General features: G+C 39.2%; 1 long non-coding RNA gene across 1 annotated transcript in view; it reads left to right on the top strand.

The window, feature by feature from the left end:
• The window catches only part of LOC309630762, an 81,028-nt gene extending 76,687 nt beyond the window's left edge, over positions 1–4,341 (top strand). The window contains exon 2 of the long non-coding RNA XR_014245925.1: positions 4,026–4,341. This is a non-coding gene — a long non-coding RNA (uncharacterized lncRNA). The remainder of the gene's footprint in view (positions 1–4,025) is intronic.
• The last annotated feature ends 8,653 nt before the right edge of the window (positions 4,342–12,994 follow it).

The following is a 12,994-nucleotide window of genomic DNA, read 5'->3' as shown; positions in this document are numbered from 1 at the left end:
TAAGTGTCAGTAATTACGTAAACTGGGGCTTTTTTCTTGGAGGAGCGCTTTTATCCTACTTTTGGAAACACGTTAATCCCACTTCCACTCTCCTCCACTTCAAAGGCTTGGGTCATTGCAATGACATTCTCTGCGGACTGCCTGCTGCTTCCTGCACATCAGCTCTGCTATCTTTCCACAGGGAGTCACTAGAGACCAACTCGAATTTCTCCTTTGAGGCAGGCCATTTTCATGACTTTCTAGGTATTTGTTAAGAGGCCAATTCTTATATTTTCTTTTCCAGAATCATTTTAGCCCTGTCAATATAGTGACACGCATCTTTAGGATGACAGACAACCAAATAAAAGCCAGGGTCAAAGCTATGATAGTTCACTCGCTAATATCTTTTATATTAGATTCCAAAAGCAACTTTTAGAAAGAACTCACCACAAATATTTAAAGAAAAGTTAACTGAAGAAATCAGAGATATTTGCTGTGATATATATATATATATATAGATATAGATATATATATACACATACATCATAGAAGCTTATATTAATTACTGACAATTATTTGATATATAATTACTGACAATTATTATATATTTCATATATCTATATCTATATATACATCTATCTATCTATCTCTATATACACAGAGAATAACTACTAAATATGGCAAATGCAGGCAAGGCCACCTAGACTGCAGGCTGTCTAATCCCCACCATACCTGGGAAGGTGTTTTTATCCCTGTTTTTATAGAAAAGGAAAAAGTAATTCAGCAAGATTAAGTGGCTTGCCTATAATCTCACATCTAAATCTTCCTGGCTTTTTAGCCCATAACCTTCTATCACAACATTCTGTTCAAAGAGCAAAACAAATGCAAATTACTTTCCTCAGTACTTTATAAAATGGTAAGCGAGCCATCATTTATTCAATAAATATTTAATTTATAATTGTATATTTCATCTCATTCCAAAAAGGATGAGGAAGCTTATCAAAGCAAATAGAGTAAACTCAATAGGCTATAAAAGAGAAAAGAAAACTTGGTACAGGAAAAATGAAAGCAAAATAGGTGAATCAAGAGAGATAATACTTTATAGTAATAAAGTATGTAGAAAAGCTGTATTGCAAGTGTGGACCTAAAGACTTACACAATAAGGGGAATCCTCCTCACCTTTTAGTCACAGTATTTAATTATACATTCCCAGTATCTCTTAAAAGTTCTTTAATTTTGTTCTTTTACTTCATAATTAAATAGCTAGTCAACCAACACGTGAGTAAAGAATTGAGGCTGATTTGCTGCTTTGGTGTACTTAATAGTTTTCATCCTTGTTGATTTGTTTTTAATTTATGGAAACTATGCTTCTTATCAATATCATAAACACTTTCAGTTTTCAGTTTTGAATTCATTTTTATAGAATATGTACAAAATGCAATAAATATTCAAATAATTTCAGAAAGACAGGTGCAATCCATTGCACAAACCCAGATAGTATTGCTGGACAAAGGGAAACTGTTAGTTGGTATGTAATAGCACAAAAAGTGTTGGAAGCAGCAATTTGACTGGAGGCCAAAAAAGTTAGTATAAGAGAATTGGTTAAAGAACATCACTAAATAGTGTCCAAAAGAATAAGATGTACAAAAGTCAAACCTCAAAGACTCATACATAGACACGTATGTCGTAGAATCCTTCCTACACAGATGCTAGAGGTGGGTTCCAATGTGTCCAAAAGATCACAGCAAAGAGAAAAAAACATTAGTTACAGGTTTTACAATAAGTTGGAAAAAAATATCCATAGTCCAAGACAACTTCTCCTGGTTTGGAGAGAGCCTTTTATCAAAGAGAAAACCTATGTGATATGAATACTTAATTTCTCTTCCCTTAAGAATCAAGAGTTTGCCGTTTGGAAAAATGTCTTCAATGTGTGTAACTGATCTTTGTTCTCCACAACCTCTCTAATAAAGTACGGAAATTCATCAAATGACAAGATTGACCTCTAAGCCTATCCAAGACTCTGGAAACAAGTTTATGTTAGGTACAAGTTATGTTAGGTTATATTCAAGCTTAGAGAAGTTCAAGAGAAAAATAACATACGTGAGGAAGTGATGGTGCCACAATCAAGGAAAGAAGTGTCATAGGATTTTAGTTTCAATTCTGGTTACTTACAGGTTATTATGAAGGAACTTTCAAATGTCAGTTTGTTCTCTGAAGGAAGGAAACTCACAATAAGAGGTCAATTTTATTGTCATTACTCACTTGAGGGTCTTCATATTTTCTATTATATTATTATGACACTCTCACTTTTGATTTTTTTTTTTCAGTTGGAACAGGAAAAAAATGAGAATTTTGATTGTTTAGAAAAGTTTAGCTAATTCTCTTTTTATCTGGGTGTAGCAAACTCAGCAAATAATGAGTTAAACTGTTAGTCTGAAACCATGTGAATTTCAAGGGAAATTAAATCCTTCTGATTTAGTTATATATTACTCATTCAAATATTATTTGGTAGAAAATGCTTGATGTCCAGAAACCTTATGAACCATTTTATCATCTTTTTAAAATTTGATTCAGGAAGTTGACTTTCATGGGTAGTAAATAAAGTTTATATCTGGAAAGATGAAACCACAAAGTCTATCAATATGGTTATTATAGTTTATATCACCAATTTTTCCAAACAGATTTGATATGGCTCACAATAAAAGCATTTTCAATAGGGCAGTTAAAAATAAAGGTAAAAATTGAGGTAAAAAGATGTAAAGAAAAAAATAATTATATGGGGAGAATTGTAAAATATATTAAATTTGTTCTGAGCTTTCCCACCAGCAAAGCAAGAGGCAAATCAAATGATTTTACTTGGAAGAAATCTGACAGTTGGCTCTATCTTCATCTTGGATAGCACAAACATCATGAGAGCAAAAGCTAAGCAAAGAAACCAACAAACCAGGACCACCTTGTTTAGCAATAGTTTCCAAAATAAATGAAAACTTGAGCCTTCTTATAAAGTACTTCTTAACAGAAATAGTTTAAATTCTGTCTTTTGAAATCATGGGAGAATTTTTTTTTTTTTTTACCATAAACAAACTGAATGAAAACTGGGTTATTTGGTAATGGTATGAAAGTTTTCATTAAGTATCCATTTAATTTTTATTTGGATAAACATTTGTTTTAAAACCTAAACTTCTTTGCAAACTTCTTTTTTTTGCAAGTAAAACATTGGTCTTTAAAAAATGTTTTTTTTTTTACTGCGTCTTCCTTTAGTTCTACTACTATTATGTGATTTAAAAATCAAAAGAAACTTTAATTTTGTTTCTAGTTGCTAATTACAAAAGCAATACATCCCCAATTATGCAAAGTCAAGAATGCCTACATAAAGAAAACATGCAAACAAAGGAAAATCTCATAATTATACCTGTCTATACATAACCATTAATGACATCTTGGTATCTTTCTCAACCCTTTGAGTATGTGTGCACATTTTATAGCATAAAGTTTTATTATGTTTTATTTGTTAAAACTAATGGAACTTGAATTTGGAATATTGAGACAAAAATCAACTGCAGAAATGCACTAATTTTACTGGATTAATACTGGTAGATTTTATTTGCCATGTGCTGTTCAGGGACTACAGCTTAAGGAATTTGACAGATAAACTTTGAACTCATATATTGGTAAGGGGAAATAAAGGAATAATTTAGATTACTTAGCTATAGAGAAGAAACTGTTTTTGGAATTAAAAGACATGCAATCACGGGGTTAAATTATTCTGAGTTTTTTTCTCAACTTTCTCTGGCTTTCCCTGGTTTTCCTGCCCCTAGCCCTCCTCTTCCCTTTGGGCTCCCTATTCCATCTTCCTTAATTTATATTTCTTTCTAGCATTATCACTTTCTAACTTCCTATGCTACTTACTTATATATTTGGTTACTTATTTTTTCCCTATCAACAGAATGTAAATCCATGAGGACTGCTGGTTTTTTAAAATATTTTGTTCACTGATGTGTCTAGATAGAGCAGAGCCCAAATGAATAATTTAAAAAAGTGATCAGGGGCTTCCCTGGTGGCGCAGTGGTTGAGAATCTGCCTGCCAATGCAGGGGACACGGGTTCGAGCCCTGGTCTGGGAGGATCCCACGTGCCGTGGAGCGGCTGGGCCCATGAGCCACAACTACTGAGCCTGCGCGTCTGGAGCCTGTGCCCCGCGGCGGGAGGGGCCGCGGTGGTGAGAGGCCCGCGCACCGCGATGAAGAGCGGTCCCCGCACCGCGATGAAGAGTGACCCCCGCTTGCCGTAGCTAGAGAAAGCCCTCGCACGAACCGAAGACCCAACACAGCCAAAAATAAATAAATAAAGTAGCTATAAAAAAGTGATCAGTTCAATAATGTCTTTATAACATTTAACATTATTGAAATAGACTCATTTGATGAAGAAAACTCCCTAGACTCTCAGGAGCAGCCAATTCATGGCATGCATGCCACTACTCCCCCCTCCTACCTTATGGCAGACTTCATAACATTCACAAAAATTCTTTCAATTCTAATCAAGCACAACATTCTTTCCTATTAAACTTGGGCATAGCTACATAATGCTGGCTAAAAAAGTGTTTTAGACAAACACTACCAATTGAAAAGAGTTTGTACCCATTTGTCATCTAGTTCTAGAAGGAAGATACATACTTCAGGGTTATCTTACCTGTAATTGTGGGAGTTTTCATTTTTTAATACATTCCTATGTTCATTAATTTATTAATACGTTTGCAAAACTTTTATTGGGTACCTACTGGTTTTATTACTCACTTAAACATTCAGGATACAAGTGTTAATATTTATTTAGTGCCAACCATGTGTCAGGCACTGTTCTAGGTTCTGGGGATATGGCTATGTTGTGATGTAAACAAATAATTATGCTATATTCTAAATATAATAATAGGTACCAGGTGCTATAGGCACACATTGGTGGGTGTTTGTGGGTAGATGAAGTGAGGAAATGTCAGTGGAAGAAATGATACTTGAGCAAAGTCTTGGAAGATGTAAAATAATTTTTCCGAATAGGCATTTTCATAACAATTTCAAGAGGTGATAAAATAAAAGCCATGATTTCATTAATTTAGTCCTTACAATAAACAACCCTTACATAGGCACTTTATCTGTGTGGTCTCATTTAATTCTTACATCAGGGCTCCCTAAGTATTCTATTTTATATATAGTATAATCAGTTACCCATCTAGGATGTGACACAATGGACTGAAACCCAAGTCTGCTCTTACCCACTGTACCATTCAGCAGAAGAGTAATTAAGAAGAAATAGCAGGATAAAAAACTGAAAAATTTCTTAAAAGGTCTCATGTGTCTTGATAATCTTTGAACTTTATCCCCTAGGCAGTGGGGAGTTATTAAAGATTTAATCCAATACTTCATTAAAAACCCAGAGGAGAGTAGTAAAGAAACCGAGAAGAAAAATATTTGAGTGCTGGCTACATGCCAAATAATTCACATTCTTAGTTTATTTTAATTCACAAAACAGCCCTTGTAAATGCCATTTTATAGAAGATAAACTTGAGACTTGCAAAGATCAGATAATTGCCCCACGGTCACACAGCTCAGAAGTGGTAGCAGCAGGATTCAAACCTAAGCCTGACTTTAAAGCACCTGCTCTTCAAGGTATGCTCTGATTCTTCCTAAGAAAGTCTAACTGATGAAGGTGGAAAAGTAAGCAAGAGTGAGTATATGTTTGCCATTTGGCCATTTCTGCTGAATTATAGTTCCAATTACACTTTCCCAGTTGGTATTAAATGATTGCCACTAAGTATGCTTTTATAGATGAGTTGTCCTTAATGTACTTTTTTTTTTTCTTAATGTACTTTTTAAAAGTATAAAAATATTTTCCCCAAATATATTTTTACTTATTGCTTTTAAATTGATTTTTTAAATTGTACCACCAAACATGATCTACTACTATTCTTATAGCAGTACCTTTTTCTCACCCTATACAATGACTCTTAGCAGATGAGTTGATTTTCTCCTGTACAGGTTGGAGAAATAAAATAGGAAAAGACAAACCTTTTTTGTCTTTTCAAGGATAGAAAGAAAAGCCTAACCTATTTGCTACTTGAATTCTTCTTTGTCACCTATGTGATTACTGACAAAGGAATTCGTTATTATAATTTTAAAATTTCTTTACTGAAATATAGTTGACATAACAATATTACGTAGCTTCAGATGTACTACATAGTGACTTGACATTTACATACATTATCAAATAATCACCACCATAAATCTAGTAATCATCTGTCCCCATACAAAGTTATTACAATATTATTGACCAGATTCCTTATGCTGTATATTACATCCCTGTAATTTATTTATTTTGTAATTCGAGGTTTGTACCTCTTAAGCCCTTTTACCCATTAAGCAACCTCCCCCGCGACACACACACCCCTCTGGCAACCAGTTGTTTGTTCTCTGTACCTGAGTCTGTTTGTTACCGAACTTTCAGTCAGGCCCCAACAAGGGTCCTCCTACCTGGTGTCGTTCGTGCCAATAGATGGAGACCAAGTTCGGTTCAGAAGCAAAGGAAAGCTTTGTTCTTTGATCAGAAAATGGAGAGGTGTGAGGTCACGCTCTAGAACACTTCCTCTCCCCACCAGGCCACGGGCAGGGCTGCTTTATAGGGATCTTGCGGCCGGGGTGGGGAGGCGGGGAGGTGGGAGGGGGCGGGGTTCTTGCAGGGCGGGCGCAGCTGCGCTGCTCACCTTCCAGGCGGCAGCGCCGAGCACCACGCACCACGCCTCTGCACGCAGCCCGCGGCCGCCATCTTGAATTGCAGTATCCGTGCGGGCCCGCCGAGCGGAGGCGTCACGCGCAGCGGCTCCGTGCTGGGAACTCTCATCCAACGTGTGAGGTGCAGGGCCTCTGCACAGGCGCCCTACAGGCAAGTGAAACCACACCATGCACAAGAGAAGAGGTTAGACCTTATCTTATCACCTAGATTCCGTCTCATGTTTCCTGGGAATTGTTAACGGGCTTTGCTGGTGACAGATCCCTCCTCTGCCTTTTGTCCTGCTCCTCATTCTTGAGGGGCACTGAGGGTGCAGTTTCATCTTCTGTAACTGCTTCGTGCTGAGTGTGGGCACCGTCCTAACCCCAGGGAGAGGAGCAGAACTTCTCTCCAACTGGCTTTAGACATGTTTGATTGTCCCCAGGCTTGAGCCCTGATGGTTCGTATCGCTGAGCGAGCACCATTGGTAGTTTTATAGATTCTAACCTTTTGGAGAAAAGGACAGCACGCAATTTAAGGTACATGGGCCCACGTGTCAGCAAGAGAACAATGGTTATTAAGCATCCCAGGAAAGGTAGAAACTAAGTGACACAGGGGAGGACCTGTTTTACCCTGCCTCACATTTTTCGGCCCGCTTGGGGCTGGCTGCTTCTGTCAGCCAAGTTGCTTTTTCCAGGAGGCTGTCTGCACTTTCTCCAATCAGGCCACTTGCATTGATGTAAAAGCAACATGATGTATTTTTGGCCAGTGCACAGATCCCTCCCTGGTCCGGTAATAGATCATCTAGGGCAATTCGTTTATCCCCAAATCTCTACTGCTTGGCAAGGCATAGAGGGTTACTTATCTTTTGTTGTTTTTTGGAAAAGGAGTTTTAGGTCCAAAAGAGGTTCACAAGAGTAACCGGGGTAGGGTGGGGGGTGGGATGTCCATTGCCCCAGGTTGTCTCTCCAAAGGTTGAGGCCTGGACGCCCTCCTCCCTCAAGTATGATATACCCATGGAGTGGTCCCCTGAAACTTCAGGGCAGCATGGGTGGTTAGGATCACCAGGCGGGGTCCGTTCTCCTTAGGAGTGAGCTGATCTTGTGGGCTGCTGGTTTTCCAGGTTTTTAGGTTCCCTCAGTCTCCTGGCCAGAAGGGGTGTGCGGCCAGGTCAGTGGGTGTAGGCGGCACCTGGTTACCATATTCCGTGAGAGATTTCATGGTTTCTCCTATGTGAAGGGCATATTTGAGTTGTTCCATTTCAAGGAGGTTAAGGTGTCCCTCCTCTCAGGCTTGGGGAATGGGTCTATCATACATGAATCCAAATGCACTTACCTTTAACTTTACCTTTAATGCACTTACCCTTGGGGCCAAGCGCATGCTGAGCAGGGCAATCAGAAGCAACGTAATCCAGTTTTCTTGAGTTTCCTGACATGGCTTGGTTAAGGCCCATTTCAAGTTCTGATTGGATCTCTCTAGTTTCCCCGAGGATTGGGGTCTCCAGGCTGAGTGCAAGGTCCATTTTATGCTCAGGGCACTCGTTATCCCCTTCCTCACTTGAGACACAAATGCTGGACCGTTATCACTTTCTAGGGATCCAGGGAACCTGGGGATTATTTCTTTCAGTAATGCCTTAACCACTTCAGCTGCCATTTCAGTTCTAGCAGGGAATGCTTCTATTCACCCAGAAATGTGTCTACTAGCACTAAGAGATACCTGAAATTGCCCAGTACTCTCAGCATGACAGTGAAATCAGTCTGCCAGTCTTCTCCAGGATATGTCCCTCTGGTCTACATGGACCTTATTTGGGGGCCTCTGGGGGGTATGGTTTTGGGGTTGTTCCTTGTGCAGATAGGGCGTGCCTCCACTATCTGACTGATTATACTTTTCATGCCAGGAGTTACCATGACCTCTACTAACTAGTTTTATAGGGCTTTCCTCCCATAGTGAATTCCTTGATGGGTCTCCCTGATGGCTTGGTAAGCTACAGTTTGGGGAAAGAAGTGTTGTCTATGTTCATTAACTAGCCACTCATAGCTCCCTAAATTTCTAGTGAAGTCCCATTTTGGGGCTTTGTCTAATTCTTCCTTTGTAGATTGGGGAATAATTGAATGGATCTGGCCTTTGAGCTATGAGGGGTAGATACCAAAATCTATGTATAGGTTTTTGTTTTTTGATTACCATGAGGTTTACATATAACAACACACTTATTTTATATATATATATATATACATATATATATATGTATATATATATTTAGGTTGAATACCTTTTAAGTTCAAACACATTCCAACAACCCTACAATTTACCTTCCCCTTTATGTTTAATGTTTTTTTTTTTTTAATTTTTTAATTTATTATTTATTTATTATTTTTATTTTTGGCTGTGTTGGGTCTTCGTTTCTGTGTGAGGGCTTTCTCCAGTTGCGGCGAGTGGGGGCCACTCTTCATCGCGGTGCGCGGGCCTCTCACTATCGCGGCCTCTCTTGTTGCGGAGCACAGGCTCCAGACGCTCAGGCTCAGTAGTTGTGGCTCACGGGACCAGTTGCTCCGCGGCATGTGGGATCTTCCCAGACCAGGGCTCGAACCCGTGTCCCCTGCATTGGCAGGCAGATTCTCAACCACTGCGCCACCAGGGAAGCCCCTGTTTAATGTTTTTGATGTCATGTTTTACATTTTTTTGTTTTGTGTATCCCTTAACTAGTTATTGTGGATATAGATGATTTTACTACTTTTTTCTTTTAACTGTTCTTTTTACTTGCTTTATAAGTGGTTGATATATTATCTTTACTGTATGTTTGCCTTTACCAGTGAGATTTTTCCTTTCATAATTTTTATATTTCAAATTGTGGTCTTTTCTTTTATGCTTAGAGAACTCCCTTTAACATTTCTTTTAAAGCCGGTTTAGTGATGCTGAACATTTTTAGCTTTTGCTTGTCTGTGTAACTATCTCTCCTTCAAATCTGAATAATAATCTTGCCAGATAGAGTATTCTTAGTTGTAGGTTTTTTCCGTTCACCATTTTGAATATATTGTTCCATTTCCTTATGACCTGCAAGGTTTCTGCTGAAAAATCAGTTAATAACCGTATGGGAGTTTCCTTATATGTAAATGCTTTTCCCTTGCTGATTTTAAGCTCCTCTATCTTTAATTTTCACCATTTTAATTATAATACATCTTGGTGTGGACCTGTTTGTTTTCATCCTCTTTGGGACTCTTTGTGCTTCCTGGACTTGGATGTCTGTTTTCTTCCCCAGGTTAGAGATGTTTTCAGTTATTATTTCTTCAAATAAGTTCTCTGCCACTTTTTCTCTCTCTTCTCCTTCTGGGACGCCTGTAATGTGAATGTTAGTACACTTGATGTTGTCCCAGAGGTCTCTTACACTATCCTCATTTTAAAAAAATTCTTTTTACTCTTTTCTGTTCAGCTTGGGTGATTTCCACTACTCTGTCTTCTAGATCACTGATCAGTTCCTTTGTATCATCTAATTTACTGTTTATTCTTTCCATTGTATTCAGTTATTGTATTCTTCAGCTCTGTTTGGTTCTTCTTTATGTCAATATTTTCTAACTTTTTGTTAAACTTTTCACTGTGTTCCTCTATTCTTCTCCTGAGTTCAGTGAGCATCTTTTTGATTATTACCTTGAATTCTTTATTGGGTAGATTGCTAATTTCCCCTTTGTTTAGTTCTTTTTCTGAGGTCATATCTTATTTCTTCATTTGGAACATATTCCTCTGTCTCCTTATTTTGCCCAATTCTTTGTATCTATTTCTAAGTGTTAGGTCCGTGGGTTACATTTCCTGATCATGGAGAAGTGGCCTTATGTAGGAGATGTCCTATGGGACCCAGCAGCGTGCTCCCCTCTGGTCACCAGAGTTATATGCTCTAGGAGTGCTCCTTATATGGGCTGCATGTGCCCTTCTCTTGTGGTGGGGCCAACTACTGTAGGCACACTGGTTGGCAGGCCTGGCTCCCACCCCGGTTGACCACAAGAACGTGACTTTATAGTGGCTGCAGGTCCATTAGTAGGTGAGGTAGGCTTTCCATGTGATTGGCTGAATGGATGGGCAGGGGGGTAGGAGGTGCATGTTGGTGCCAGCCTCCTAGAAGTTTGGGCCAGGTCCCCGTGTGACCTTGGAGGGGTATATGGAGTTGGTGCTAGCTAACTGGTGGGTGGGGTTGGGCCCCTGCATAACTGTCTACATGGCCCAGAGTGCTCTGGGCTGGTGCCCACTTGCTGGTGGGGTAGGTAAGCTCCTGGTGCTAATTAGGCTAGAGGGAGGATTCGAAAATGGCTCTTGCCAGTACCAGTGTTATTGCTGTAGAACGAGCTTCCCAAATTGACTGCTGCCTGCATCTCCATTCTCAGGGGGCGTCCCAGGTGTCTCCTGTCTTTGGGAGGGTCTCCAAGATGAACAAATGGGTCTGACTGAGGCTCCTTTCAAACTACTTCCCCTGCACCAGGATTCAGAACATGCGAAATTTTGTGCACACCCTTCAAGAGCAGTCTTTGTTTCCTGTAGCTTTCTAGCTCTCCTGAACATAAGTCTCACTGGTTTTCAAAGCCATATGTTTTGGGGGCTTGTCTTCATGGTGAAAGACCCTTAAGCTGGGTATTCTGATGTGGGGCTTGGAGCTCTTGCCCCTTGCGGAGGACTTTACAATTGTGATATTCCTCCCATTTGTGGGTTGCTGACTGCGGTCCTGACTATACCACGTGTCTGCCCCTCCTGTTCATCTCATTGTGACTGTGTCTTTTGTTGTGGAAAATCTTTTCTGTTAGCTTTCAGGTTGTTTTCATAGATAGTTGCTTTGTAAGTAGTTGTAATTTTGGTGTGTCTGTGGGAGAAGTTGTGCTCAGGGTCTTCCTACTCTGCCATCTTGACCGCTGTAACTGTTATTATTTTTTAAAAGTTCAAGGGATTTCTGGTGTTTGTTGGAGTATTTATGGGCAACTTAAAGATCTGTCCCTGAAAAGTCTGAGTTCTATCCTTTCTAAGCAGGTCTACCCCTATGTTTGCAGGCCTGGGGCAAGAGTTCAAATTGAGGTCCACTAATCATAAGTTTAAATACTTAAAAGTTATCAAAATAATACACTGTTACATAATATATACTCTGTAACTCCCTTGACAAATATAGCTTCATAATAGTTTGGAAGGCCAGGTTATAATTCTTGGACTCCTTGGTGATATTGTGGCCTGCCCTCCTCCAGTTCCCACCTCCAGTTCCATCCTGCACTGCAGGGACCTTGTGGTTAATTCTATCCTTAGTTTAAACAAAACAAAACAAAAATAGCTGGCTTTGGCCATCTGTTGGTCTTTGGTTTGTGGTCTTCCTTTAGGAGGATAGACCTAGGAAGAATCCCACCCACGTTCTGCAAGAGAGCTTGGGGTCATTTGGGCAAGGAAATCTGGGGTTCTGGGTATCCAGAGTGTGTAGGAGTGGGGACATGGGTTCCGGAAGGGGCATACTCTATTTTTGGGAAGATTCCTTGGCTCTGGAGGAGAACCAGAGTGTGAGGTCTACAGTGTGAGGTCCAGGTCATGGGCCACATCTGCCCTGGCCAAAGAGTGGTTCTGCCTCTCAGTTTTGCATGGCCGTGGTAGAAGCAGACTCTGGCCAATCACAGGTGCTGGCAGGTGAAGGACAAAGTAGGGTATAGCTAGTAGTTTTTCCTACCATATATTACTGAATAACTAAAAAAAAAATTATCTCGATATGAAGTTTCTGGAAAAATTCTCAGCAGGTGTTTGGAACCCCATCACCCTTCCTTTGCACTGACTCTCTTAGCCTGGAGCTCACTCATCAAACTGTGAAATTGAGATCATTGCCTGAATTATTCCATTGTTTTGCTCTTCCTTAGCTTCAGTTATCCTGATAATTCAAGAGGATGTAACTCTTTAATCTAGATTCCAGATACTTGCTGTTCAATCTCCTCTCTTTTTTTTTTTTTTTTCTGACTTGGTTTGTTGAACAAATCTTTGGATTCATGATTTTCTCTAGACTTAGAAATTAAAGGAAGATATTCTTTCTCCACTTTTTTAAGTTTCAAGGTATATTTGCCACCATGGAAAAAGACATGTAAATACAGTTACAGAAAAATACATCAAGAGTTATTTTGGATATTATGTTGAATGAGAAAAATAAAATTTTATTTCTCTAATTTAATAATCATTGTTTATTTCATTCATAGAGGAGAAAAAATTAAGTTCTTGTGTGCTAAGTTTAAATATACTTTAAGGCAAAAAATTAATGTATAATA

The sequence above is a fragment of the Balaenoptera borealis genome (assembly GCF_965194805.1).
Source record: "Balaenoptera borealis genome assembly, chromosome: 6".
NCBI lineage: Eukaryota > Metazoa > Chordata > Mammalia > Artiodactyla > Balaenopteridae > Balaenoptera > Balaenoptera borealis.
This window is presented reverse-complemented; position numbering and strand designations above follow the sequence as displayed.